This window comes from Lissotriton helveticus, chromosome 1_1, assembly GCF_964261635.1.
Source record: "Lissotriton helveticus chromosome 1_1, aLisHel1.1, whole genome shotgun sequence".
Classification (NCBI taxonomy): Eukaryota; Metazoa; Chordata; class Amphibia; order Caudata; family Salamandridae; genus Lissotriton; species Lissotriton helveticus.
In genome coordinates, this window is record NC_136057.1 from 564,735,760 (window position 1) to 564,750,666 (window position 14,907).

A 14,907-nucleotide genomic window follows, 5' to 3' on the forward strand; every position below is an offset into this window, starting at 1 on the left:
AAACATCCATACACTCATTATAACATACATGCACCACAAATACAGTCATTTTAAAATAAATACACCACTCATGCACTCATTCAATTATCCATGTACCAGTCATCTAATCATTCAATCATCCATGCACCATTCATTTACTCATCTAATCATCCATGCATCACAGACTCACTCATTGAATCATCCATGCCCCACTCATGCACTCATTCAATCATCCATGCACCATACATGCACTCATTCATTTATCCATGTCCTACTAATGCAATCATTTAAGCATCCACATCACCCGCATGCACTCATTCAACCATCCATGCATCACTCACGCACTCATTCAATAACCAATCCACCACTCATTCAATCATCCATCCACCACTGATGTACTCATTCAATCATCCAGGCACCACTGATGCACTCCTTCAATCATCCATGCACCACTCATCCAATCACACATGCACCACTCATGCACTCATTCAGTAATCCATACACCACTTATGCGCTCATTCAAACATTCATATACCACTAATACACCCATTAAATCACCCATCTACCACTCATGCACACATTGTTACATCCAAACACCACTTATACACTCATCTAATCACTCTTGCACCACTCATGCCCTCATTCAATCATCCATGCATCACTCAAGCTCTCATTCAATCATCCATTTGCTGCTCATGCACCCTTTGTACACTCATACAATCATACATCCACCACTCATGTAAAAATGCATTCTCCATTCATGCAGTCATACAAGCAGTCACATACCACTCATGCACTCATTATAACACCCATGCATCGTAAATGCAGTCTATTTAATATCCAAACAGCACTCATGCACTCATTCAATACACTAATCATTTACTCATTCATTCATCCATCCACCATTCATGCACTCATTTTAACATCCCTACACCACTTATATACTCATTAAGTCATGCATGCATCACTAATGCACTGATTTAATCACCCATACACTACTCATGCACTCATTCAATCACTTATGCAGCTACTAACATAGTCAGAGACACACTTATACAACCCATCCTCTTTATATATACACATACACACCTAATCATTTTTTTTAACCATGAAAGGCTGTTCCAACTGAACCTTAGTGTTTTTTTTTTTTCTGGAACTCATATTGTAATTTTTTTTAATTTTCTAACCAGAAACTCAAGAATTCTAAAAACAAACCTATGAATGTGTGCTGCCTTCACAAAAACTTCTGGACTCTGCTCTCCAACTCTCAGAGTTTTATTACAATCCAAACAAAAAAAAGACAAAATTACGTAGTTCTCGATGAGTTACAGGAGGTTGTTTGACAACTTCTACTGGCACTGTTTCCCAGGGAGCAGGCGATATAGGTCTGGAGGTAGATGGTTTCTGTCCATCTCTTCTCCTCTATGCTGACTTCAGAGCTGAATGATGATAAGTTTTCAAATGATATAGCATACTAGTTGTTCCACATGATTACTTTTTACTGGTATGCCTTGAAAGAGTTTCTCACAAATGCTGAATTTGACAAATGTTGCCATAGTTTTCGATTCCCCTGATGGAATGGTAAGTAATTACCATACAATGCTCAGTTTCTTGCAGGGTGGTCCATCGTCTGTCAATTCTTCTTTATTTGTCTCTGCCTCCTCCTACTGTTCTTGGTCTGGCACCTGATGTTGTTGGTTTTCTCCTGTTGCCATTTTCACATTAAAATAACACAGAAAAAAAGTCCCTACCAATCGTCTTCACTCCTTCTGCAGCACACCTTCAAAGGAAAAGTGAAACCAAAGTGTAGCCTTTAAGGAATAAAAAACAGGTGGGCACTTCCTATACAAGTAAATGGAAAGTGTCACTACCAATCAAATCTTTTCTTTTATAGGTCATATGATGTTCATGATTACCGATGTATACTTGACTAATAGAATTTAAAAGTAGTTTTCCTTAAAACTGATCACGTAAACAGACCTTTGAGGACCATAGTAGTGAGCACCTCTCAAAATTGAAATATATGCATATATATATATATATATTTTCCACCAAACGCCCAAGCAATTCGAAGGACGCACTCACAGCCAATGCGAACCCAGGTTCATAAACAAGGAATCAACCGGCAATGATATTTCCAGGATTTATTGTCGATGATTTGTAATGCTGCGACGCGTTTCGAGGCACCCGCCTCTCATCAGGCAGCTAGGAAAATGTGGCATGGATTTCCATGGATGCGTCCCCATGCATTCTGGGATATAGTGTTCTGTTGGAAAAATTGATATCTCCTTTAGTAGGTTCCATGCCACATCTTTATATTTAATCATCATATTTATACAATGTACCTTAAGTAGGCCCCTTCGTATCAGCAAGTTGATATATTTCATGCAAAAGCTGTGCTGACCGCAGTTATGACACAGTTCTGTTACTGCGCAGCCCTTCTCACAGTTTGAAAGTGGTGCATCCTCCCACGGCAGGACTGCCGTGTTGTTTATTTTCCACCAAACGCCCAAGCAATTCGAAGGACGCACTCACAGCCAATGCGAACCCAGGTTCATAAACAAGGAATCAACCGGCAATGATATTTCCAGGATTTATTGTCGATGATTTGTAATGCTGCGACGCGTTTCGAGGCACCCGCCTCTCATCAGGCAGCTAGGAAAATGTGGCATGGATTTCCATGGATGCGTCCCCATGCATTCTGGGATATAGTGTTCTGTTGGAAAAACTGATATCTCCTTTAGTAGGTTCCATGCCACATCTTTATATTTAATCATCATATTTATACAATGTACCTTAAGTAGGCCCCTTCGTATCAGCAAGTTGATATATTTCATGCAAAAGCTGTGCTGACCGCAGTTATGACACAGTTCTGTTACTGCGCAGCCCTTCTCACAGTTTGAAAGTGGTGCATCCTCCCACGGCAGGTCTGTTTTTAAAAAACTTACCCCCGGGGGGACCAAATCGCGGCGGCATAGTGATAAAGAAGTGTGGGGGGTCCACAATCCCCCCAACATTGCCCCGGGGACCGCCGCCCCCGGGGCAAAGCAACACAGCCCCTTGGCGCATACTGGAGGCTCCTGGTGGGCTACTTGGCCCCCAGGGACCCGCAGTATGCAAGGGGAATTAGTTCCCCCTATGTAAACACGCCCGGGGGCTGCGTTGCAGAGAGGTGTAAAAAAGGGTGTGGCCTCATTACACCTCTCTGTAATGCAGCTCCCTGGCTTATACTGGAGGCTCCTGGTGGGCTAGTTGCCCCCCAGGGACCTCCAGTATGCAAGGGGAATTAGTTCCTCCTCTGCAAACGCACCAGGGGTTGCGCTGCAGAACGTTTTAAAAAGGGGGCGTGCCCTCTGAACACCTGCCTGCAAAAATTTAGTAAATCAGTATAAAAAAAATAACAATTAATAGATTTAAAAATTGGTATTTAAAAAACCTTCGAAATTCAATGAAAAAAACATAGGTGTCAGGCCTTATATAGTTAGGAATTGCATTTAAAAAACCTTGCAAATTCACTGAAAAAAACATAGGTTTCAGTCCTTATATAGTTAGGAATTAGCATTTAAAAAACCTTGCAAATTCACTGAAAAACCCATAGGTTTCAGGCCTATTATAGTTAGGAATTAGCATTTAAAAAACCTTTGAAATTCACAGAAAAAAACATAGGTTTCAGGCATTATATAGTTAGGAGTTAGCTTTTAAAAAACCTTTGAAATTCACTCAAAAAACTATAAGTTTTAGGGGTGTTATAGTTAGCTGGACATTTAACTCATAAAATGGATAGCGCATTTCCAGGCTTTCGTGCGTGACCGAGTGCGCGCACCCGCCTATATATTTCGTGAAAACTTTGCAATTTGAACTTATTGAATTTCTTCATAGACCCATCAAAGAACTTATAGTACGTCAAAGAGACTAAACCTAGGCTTCTTTTTTATTATTATGAAAATTTTCATTAAATGGAGCCGAATGTCTTTATAAACTTTTGTGCGTTACCGAATAAACACACCTTGGTATTTTTAAAAAAAAATAAAAGGTTTTATACTTTAACAATTGTATGCTTGAATCGAGCTCAGAAGATATATTAAATCCGGATGTGTTTGGATTTACTCCTTTTCACGTTTTGAAACTTCGCTGAATTAGACCGCTACTTCCAAATGACGTACGTGGATACTGTCACCGCGTACACGTCCTGAAACGCGCATGTGAAGTCATGTGACTTGAAAACAACACTTCCAATTGGTTCTTAGTAGTTTCTATTCTGCAATTTACATGGAGCACTCCACCCACTTCCCTCACTATCTTTTGGACTCTCAAAAGAGAACAACGTTCAACATCTTTCGGAAAACTTTGCTGAAATGGCTGCCGTTCCGCATTCATCTTCCGAATCTGAAGGAAATGAGCGACTACCTTTAAAAAGAAAAAAGGAATCTTTTATTTGGCAATTTTTCACTTATCCTGAAGAACAAAAGAAAGTGAATGCGCCAAAAGTTACCTGCACGATATGCAAATCGGTTCTCTCAAGAGGAAATCCAACAAAAAAATATTCCTTTTCCATACATACCATGGTGCGGCATGTCAAACAAGTGCACCCTGTGGAATTTGCACAGGCATCGACAAGAGCCCTGGCCACGCTATTACCATCAGAGGTGGCCAGCACATCTTCTGGTGGACGACCTGTATCTCCATCGAGTGCTGTGATAGACTTGAGACCATATCTTGCAAAGGTGCACATAAAATGCAACGAGTGTGGAGAAATTCTTCTGTACGGAGAGCAGAGCCTCATTCTTATTAAACTAAAAATTGAGAGTCATAAATGCCCCGAGAAAAGATAAATTTCTTCATTTCATTTTGATCCTGTGTCACACATGAAAATGTTGTTGCAAGTTTAAAAAATCAAAAACAACATAACACTTGTTTAAAAAAAAAGAAAAAAAAAAAAGTTCTTTTCAGAACTAACTCATTGTACCAAAAAGAGCTCCAGGAGCATATTATAAAGGGGGTTTATCTCCGCTTTTTTGGCTTTCGTTCGTGCACAACCGTGTGCGCGCACCCGCCTATATATTTCGTGAAAACTTTGCAATTGCAACTTATTAAATTTCTTCATAGACCCATCAAAGAACTTATAGTACGTCAAAGAGACTAAACCTAGGCTTCTTTTTTATTATTATGAAAATTTTCATTAAATGGAGCGGAATGTCTTTTTAAACTTTCGTGCGTGACCGAATGTACACACCTTGGTATTTTTAAAAAAAATATAAAAGGTTTTATACTTTAACAATTGTATGCTTGAATCGAGCTCAGAAGATATAATAAATCCGGATGTGTTTGGATTTACTCCTTTTCACGTTTTGAAACTTCGCTGAATTAGACCGCTACTTCCAAATGACGTACGTGACCAGATACTGTCACCGCGTACACGTCCTGAGACGCGCATGTGAAGTCATGTGACTTGAAAACAACACTTCCAATTGGTTCTTAGTAGTTTCTATTCTGCAATTTACACGGAGCACTCCACCCACTTCCCTCACTATGTTTTCTACTCTCAAAAGAGAACAACGTTCAACATCTTTCGGAAGACTTTCTTTTCACGCGATAATGTGAAATACTGAGATTGTTACAGGATTTTCTATCAGATATGTGTTCCCATTGCTGTTGAAGCACTAACACCGTGGAAAATTCCACCGATAGCAGTGATATTTTTAACACCGAGCACCGGCGATTTTTATCGCTTAGAAGCCTTCCTATTATGAAGGTTTATCTCCTAAGTCTCTGATTCTCAAACTGTGCAACGCGGCTCCCCTGTGTGCCGTAATGAGGTGCTAGGGGCGCCGCGCACACTCTAGTGTGACTAACCATCCATAAATTCCACAGACATCTCTACCCTGTTATCTGCAATTGTGAGCATCAAAAGGAGCTGCGCTACGCCCCTGTGAGAGGCCTCACTCCCACTGCTGCAACAGCTTGGCAGTCCTCCAGATGCACAGGAACAACCCCTCCGATCCATTGAAGTTCTGTGTCGGTCTCAATACCACTTACGAAATGAAAATAAGCACTGAAGAATATTCAAGTATGTAGTACTCCTCCTGCTACAGCATACAGAATGCATTCTATTACCTATAAAAAAGTGAAACACCCACGCTACAATCATATAGAACACTTCCTCTAAAGAAGCCTGTGAATAACTTTAAAACATCAGGTTAACCTTTTTTTACTCTCTCATCATTGTTAAAGATAAGTATTTACAATACTATATTAAACAATGCCATGGTTGTTGCTTTTTAATTTTAAAAATCTTGCAATCTTTCACAAACCCAATACTCATGGCTTCTTTTTCGTGACAAAAATCTTGCAATATTACATACCTACATAGAATACCAGAAAAAACATAACACTACAAAGGCCGAACACTCTACTAAACGCGGATTTGTAACCTATGGGGCAGATTTATGTTAACTACTTCATACACAGATATGCACCAGTTAATGTGAACCACAGTATGCTAGTGCTCCGTTACCCATGGTGTGCCACATTTGAAATGTGGCGCACCATGGTACAAAAACACCATACATGCGTAACACATCTGTGCTGAAAAAGTAATACATTGCTAGAGTTGCATCGCAAGTGTGATGCAGCTCCAGCAAGGCTCACCAATGCACTATATTCACAATGCTGCGTCAATACCTACGCCTGCTTCAAGCACATGCACAGTTTTGAAACAGCATGGGCCTGAAAGTCACTGAGTGAAATATCATGCATTACAGTCAGCCACTTTCAAGACGCATTCCTTCAGAGGAACACTTACCGTTTATTAGAGGTAGATCGTCCGACTCCACCGGAGGACACCCCTAATAAAAAGGACATATATATAAAATGCGGACTAGCCGCTGTATCGTGCTAGCAAACTTTAACTTAAAAATCGTTAGAAAAAACAAAAGGAATCGAGCAAAATCAGTAGGCCACTGATGGGATCTCTTTTTGACCTCGCTAAAATAGAAACATTAGGAACAACCCCTCATGAGAAATATGAAACTAGTGAGAGGAACCAAGCTCGACGCCATGATGGCTGCAAGACAGCTCGGCTCCGCCGCCCACCCCGCCCAAAATAACGACAAACCCTATGCAAATATTATAAATATACACAACACACCAGCAAAGTAACAGGGTAAAACGTTTTATTAAAAAACTATTTACATGGCAGCCTGCTGCAACATCGATCCAAATGCATGACGCTGTTCCTGTCGAGGTAGCATAGCTGGCGGCCTAGGGGTGGAGGACCGTTGTGCAAATACCCCGGGGACGACACCATGCGCCAAGGCTCATCCCCAGTACATCCAGAGGTGATGTCCGACAAGTTGTGTGGGGGGATGCCTTGCTGATGCCGCCACCCCCAACACCTTCTTGTTGCCTGATCCGGCCAGCTCAATCGATCGAGCATGAGACTCATGCACTCTGATCTCCTTGGCCTCAGTCAAGCATCAATAGTAAGATTTTCATAGGTGAGTATAGGTTCATAGTTTTCCATCCACAGACTAAAAGCCTGGAGTGGGAGTAAAAAAACCATAACTAGGTAAGAAGGAAGGCAGAGACTGTAGGAAGGACTCTGGATATGCTTGGTCCCTGACATGCTTCGATGTCACTGCCTTGCACAAATGGCATAAGTCCTGGATGTTGGGTGCCATAGTTGAGGGTTTGACCTAAAGACACGTCCTGCGGTGCCCTGGTCCAACCATCACATATACCTGCGCCAGGAGACGGCGTGGGGTGCACTAGAAGGGAGAGGCGGCGCGAACGAGCCTCCCCCACCTCCCCAGGTGGAGGTTTCTCAGCTACACCCCAGCGCTTCACTCGACAAGCTGAGTTGCGCCCGCTCCTGCGGCACATTGCCTCGCTCGGCCAGCTGAATTACGCTTGCTCTTGCTATTACAGCGTCTCACCCGCCATCCGGCTGAATTGCACCCACTCTTGCGATACAGCGACAGGCGGCTGCCACGGAGCTCAGGAAATGGCGGTCGGCTCAACAGACTTGGGCCTGGCCTGCAAGGATGGCTCTGGGCAACCCTGGAACTCGGACGCTTGACTGCTAGGGCATGGGCCCCATTCCCAAAAGCATCCCCTCAGCCTTGAAGATTCTACAAGAGTCACCGGGGCCCCCGACTCCCGCAGAGTTCCGGTGAGGAGCGACTGCCATGATTGCTCGCGGAATGGCCACGACGTAGCCACGGAGTGCTCTCATGCTGACGCCAGCTTCAGTCTGAAACATCCAGAAACACTGTAGACTACCAATTCGATCAGTTCCGGTGGAGACCCAACGACGTATCGCGTTGTTGCATAATGCGCCATATGACACGCCGCATTAGTGCACCCGGAAATGCTCCGGTGCGCGAGGCGCGAAGCGCAACTTCCCGGAAGCAATCCGGGGTGCGGCGCGGAGCGCGTAACGTAAGCATAACAGGTCATGTGACTTGTTAATAAAACTTTTCATTGGTTCATTTCCCTTTTGGGTTCCTAATGATGTAAGGCTAGGTCATGTGACCTAAAAATAACACTTTTCATTGGTTTAGAACTATTTTTTGTCCCAAATGATGAAAACCCCTCCTTGTTTCCTCTTGGCTCCTGCCCCCTCCCCAAGTCTCGCTCGGCCAGCTGAGTTTTGCCCACTCTTGCGGCCTACGACATGGATAGGCCGGGGCGTTATGGATCAGTATGGGCAAATATACACTTGGGGATTCACAAGCAACAACAAGCCTTTGTATTTTTGGCTCTAAATCAACAACAGTGACAGAGAACAGAACCGAACTAAGCACTCAGGGGCTACGTTTAAACGTAACATCATCTCCCCAGAGGTACATCACCTTACACAGACATGCACTCTGATCTCCTTGGCCTCAGTCAAGCATCAATAGTAAGATTTTCATAGGTGAGTGTAGGTTCATGTTTTCCATCCACAGACTAAAAGCCTGGAGTGGGAGTGAAAAAACCATAACTAGGTAAGAAGGAAGGCAGAAACAGAATCTTCCTCTGCAACATCAGGCTCTGCATCGCTACTTACTTATAAATGCAGAAAAAACTCAATTAACACAAGGGCTCTTTTCAGAGCCACCTTATATCAAAGCACTCAAACTTCTGATTTATCTCCATTTTCACACTCTTGTAAATAGGTGTGCGCGCCCGAGTGCGCGCACCCCGCAACTTAAAAAAAAAATATATATATATATTTTTGCCTTTAAGGGCCTTACTGCACACCCTGAGAAAACCTACGCAGCAAAACAATCTCTACCTTCTCCCCTTTCCATATTCCAACGCTTTGAAATGAACAATATATTTACTCGCAGTGACAAAATGGCGGTCAACACTTCCTGATTTCCTTCGAATCGAACGTTAACAGACGTCACGCAGCAACAAAAAAAATTCCGCTCGCGCGCAGCCGCTTGAGTGCGCGCACCCGTCCGCGCGTATAGATATATAATTGAATTTAACTTTAATTTTCTCAGCAACTACTGAACGGATTTACACCATTCCAAAAAAGCGTAATCTGCGAGCCGGACTCTACAGTTTTGCCAAATTTCTTATAAATCCATTCAGCCGTTTGACCTGTAGCCGTGTCTAAACGTCCTATGGAAAATAACATGGAGAAAAAACGTTTTGGGACCCCCTTTTATCTCAGCCCCCACTTCACCAATCCCCCCCAAACTTTCAGGGAAGGAGCGCAGCGGACCGAGCCATCTTCTTTGAGAAATTCGCAAAGATTCATCTACCAGGGCCAAAGTTAATCCAAATAGAATGTTGAGGATTTCCTATGGAAACTAGGTCCTAACTATAACTACCTACTGGCGACCGCCTCTGTGAAGGCCGAAACGTCATGCTGTGGTGTGCCGTCTCCCTGACGAAATAAAATACACTGCTCACCTGCACTTGGGTCTCCTCTCTTCTTCCGCTGCGCTGTGGTATCCAGGATTGGGCTCCAGGCGAGAGCAAGCAGGGACTGTTCTTATATATATATATATATATATATATATATATATATATATATATATATATATATATATATATATATATATATATATATATATATTTTTTCACTGAAAAAAACAAAAAACATAGGTTTCACACCAGTTATAGTTAGCTGGAAATTTTACTCGCATAAAACCAATGAAATTCCCACGGTACAGTTAGTTGGACTCACTATAACTTGCGCGTGCAATGCACTGCTGATGACATCACATATTACATAACTCATGACATGGTCAGTGACATCACTCATGACATCACTGATGACACCATCCAGTGAATGTGTGTCTTTCTGAAAAATAAATATGTGTTATATATGTATATGTAAAAGTTGATGGAAGAATAAATGTTTAAATAAGTGTTTACATGGATTTTTTTTTTAAATTGATTGGTTAACTGGCTTATTAAGTGTATCTTAGTGAATACATATATTAGTGAGTAATGTTTAAATATTTAAATATATGTATTAGTGTTTCACTTTGTGTATAAGTGGCTGCATGGGTTGGTGAGTAGCTACATGTGTATGTATCATCAGCAGTGCATTGCACGCGCAAGATATAGTGAGTCCAACTAACTATAACGTGGGAATTTCATTGGTTTTATGCGAGTAAAATTTCCAGCTAACTATAACTGGTGTGAAACCTATGTTTTTTTCAGTGAATTTAATAGGTTTTTTAAATGCTAATTCCTAACTATAACTGGTGTGAAACCTATGGTTTTTTCAATGAATTTCATAGGTTTTTTAATAGCAAATCTCTATAGGTATGAAATGTAATATTTTTTATAATGAATTTTATATTGTATAATTATGTAATACTATTTTCTTATGTTTATTTTTTTATTTTTTTATTTTTTTTTGGCCCGGAGCGCTCCCGGGGCGCTACCGATGAGCGCAGTGTTACGGCGTGCCACCGTGCGCGTACCGGTGAGCGTCCCGTTAGCGCTATTGCCGCGAACGAAAACATCATCGTGACATATCGCGTAGCCGCGTGATGCGTCTTATGACGCATGTCGTAAACGCACCTGGAAGCGCCCGAAAGTATACGATCGCGCAACGTAAGCGCCACCGGGCGCGTCCTGACGCGCTTACGCTACGCGCCCCCGGGCGCGCCCCGGGGCGCGTAGCGTAAGCGCATCGGGTCATGTGACCTGAAAATAACACTTATCATTGGTTCAGATCAGTTTTGGTTTCCAAATGATGAAGGCCCGAGTCATGTGACCTGAAAGTAACACTTTTCATTGGTTCAGGACAGTTTTGTTTTCCAAATGATGAAAGCCCCCACCTATTTTCCTCATTCTCACTTTGTACTTTGAGTGAGGAAGACCTGTTGAAAGACCTCTCTGTACCTATTTGTCTGAAAAATGGCTACAGTAGCAGCAGCTGCAGGAGCATCTGCACCACCACCACCACCACCACAAGGACCACCACAACACCACAGTGGTGGAGAACAAGAAGAGGAGGAGGAGGAGGAGGGGAGGTTCCTACCAGAAGATACTACCCCATATAAGCCAAAGGAGCACTTTATCTGGGAGTTTTTTTCCATCCCAAAGGACAAGAAGAAAGTGTGGCTTTCAACTTTCAAGGGGGAACCCTAACAAAAAATACTCTTTTGGCAACAACACCATGATTCGGCACATGCAACGCCGGCACCCTAAGACTATGCTAGGGCAGAGGTCAGGGAACTGGCCAGAAACCCTGCCCAATCTTCTGCCAGCACCTCCCAAAGTAATCAACCCACCCCATCGGGTCCAGAGGCAAGGGAGATGATCCCAGGCATTCAATGCAAGTTTTCCAATTTTAAAATCGTTTGCATATTTTGTGGAGGGACAATATGCTATGGTGAGCAAAGCATTACACTTATCATCCGTGCTTGGGATCACCACAAGTGCCCGAAGAAACATTAATTTTTTCCTGGTTTTTTTTTGCTCCAGTTGAGCCATTTACAATTCCCTGTTTTTTGTTTCTCCCCATAAAAAATACAAAAAAATATAAAACTGTTCAGAAAAGCCAAAAAAAGTAAAAAAAATTCAAAAAAACAATAAAAAAATATAAAACAAGAAAAAGAATAAAAAAAACAGTTCTTTTTAGAACTACCTCTAATTTATAAAAAAAATGCTACATTTTTTGGAAACTCTGTCATTCTTTTTTCTCCATGGTACGGTCCCCGGTACGCTCCCCGGTGCGCGTACCGGGCGCTCCCCCCGCGAAATCAAAAATTTTTTTGACCCACGAAGCCCTTTCATGGCCCCCACATCAAACCTATGGGGTCAGGGGGGGTCTACCCTGCCCCCTTTTAGTCATTTCCCCCTTTGTTTTTGCCACCTCTTGTGTCTCGATCCTACCGACACACAAGATGGCGGCCGCTCCGGACTGTTTAGAATGTTGACAAACACCCGAGAGCCAATCAGATTTCCGCTTGCGAACTCGCGTTACGCGCCGGGTGCGCTCCCCGGTGCACGGAACGGGGCGCGCTCATAGATATATATATTTTTTTTAACCTAAATTACTCAAAATCCACTGGAGCACATATCTTGAGACATAGCAAAGGCACATCGGGCTACCAGTCCCTACAATTTTGCCAAGTTTGGTGGAAACCCATTCAGCCATTCGGGCTAAAAGTGAGTCCAACCGCCCTATGGAAATTAACATGAGGAAAACACGTTTTGGGACCCCCCTTTTATCTTGGCCCCCACTTCGCGAATCCCCCCCAAATTTTCAGGGAAGGAGCGGAGCCGAGCGGGCCATCTTCTTTGAGAAATTCGCGAAAATCCGTCCACCGGCGCCAAAGTTATTCCGAATAGAATGTTGCGGATTTCCTATGGAAAACAATCCTAACTATACCTACCTACTGGCGACTGCCAGTAGGTAATATATATATATATATATATATATATATATATATATATATATATATATATATATATATATATATATTACCTACTGGCGGTCGCCAGTAGGTATATATAGTTAGGATTTTTTCTCTATGGGATTTTTGAAAATTCTATGTCTAATAACTTTGGCGTTTGTGGACGGAATTGGCTGAAATTTTCAGGGAAATGGCACATTTTGTTTCTGAGCAGCCCCTAAAAATTTGGGGGGGGTTCGTCAAGGGGGGGCCGAGAAAAAAGGGGGGTCCCAAAACGCGTTTTTCCAATGTTAATTTCCATAGGGCGGTTGGCCTCACTTTTAGCCCGAACGGCTGAATGGATTTGCACGAAACTTGGCAAAATTGTAGGGACTGGTAGCCCGATGTGCCTTTGCTAGGTCTCAATATATGTGCTCCAGTGGATTTTGAGAAATTAACGTTCAAAAAAAGATATATATCTGTAACAGCGGACCGGGCAGCGCTCCAGTTCGCGTACTTTTCGCGTTACGGAGCTTTGTGAAGCGAAGCTGATTGGTTCTCCGGCGTCTGTAAACATTCCAAACAGTCCGTAGCGGCCGCCATCTTGTCCCCTAGGTTTGATGTTTTAAAAGGGCCCCGCGGGGCAAAAAAAAAAAAAATAATAATAATCGAACGGCTGAATGGATTTGCACGAAACTCGGCAAAATTGTAGGGACTGGTAGCCCGATGTGCCTTTGCTAGGTCTCAATATATGTGCTCCAGTGGATTTTGAGAAATTAACGTTCAAAAAAAGATATATATCTGTAACAGCGCTCCGGGCAGCGCTCCACTTCGCGTACTTTTCGAGTTACGGAGCTTTGTGAAGCAAAGCTGATTGGTTCTCCGGCGTCTGTAAACATTCCAAACAGTCCGTAGCGGCCGCCATCTTGTCCCCTAGGTTTGATGTTTTAAAAGGGCCCCGCGGGGCAAAAAAAAAAAAAATAATAATAATCGAACGGCTGAATGGATTTGCACGAAACTCGGCAAAATTGTAGGGACTGGTAGCCCGATGTGCCTTTGCTAGGTCTCAATATATGTGCTCCAGTGGATTTTGAGAAATTAACGTTCAAAAAAAGATATATATCTGTAACAGCGCTCCGGGCAGCGCTCCACTTCGCGTACTTTTCGAGTTACGGAGCTTTGTGAAGCAAAGCTGATTGGTTCTCCGGCGTCTGTAAACATTCCAAACAGTCCGTAGCGGCCGCCATCTTGTCTCTCGGTAGGATCGAGAGACAAGAGGAGGCCAAAGCGAAGGGGCAAATGACCATAAGGGGGCATAGTAGATCCTCCCTGACCCCATAGGTTTGATGTGGAGGCTTTAAAAGGGCTCCGCGGGGCAAAAAAAAAAAAAAAAATCCTTTTTTGGTGGGGTGCGCCCGGTTAGCGTAACGGGAAGCGGACTGGGGAGCGTACTACAAGGAAAGAAGAATGATTGACTTTTAACTTATTGTATGTTTATAGACTTTTTTTTTACTTTTTTTTCTGCTGAGTGACGTCTCGGCCTATCTCCACGGGATGCAGTCCCTACCATCTCGGCGTTTAAGCCCAGGGGGACCGGTAGTGTGGGAGAGATAACGGGGCATATTATCAAGGGGGTTTATCTCCGCTTTTTTGGCTTTAAAAGCCAAGAAAGCGGAGATAAAATTATCTCCGTATTACCTAGCTGTCGCTAACACCAGTTAGCGACCGCTAGTAGGAGATAGCGACCATCTTGGGCCCCACTTTGCATGTCCGTGATATTTATCACTAATGACATGCAAAGTGGGCATTCCAAGATGTTAGCGACTGGAAACAGTCGCTAACATCGCTATCTCCTATTACCAACTTTTGGAGATATTCGCGCTAAGCGCGAATATCTCCAAAAAGTAACACCTGCCCTGAGCAGTTCTTAGCCATGTTATCCAATGGGAGGTGGATAACATGGCTAAGAGCATTAGCTCGGTAATGCATGAATATCGCTGACTTTTCAGCGATATTAATGCATTGCGGCCGTTTTTTATCGCATTTGCGATAAACCTTGATAATAGCAAGGTTT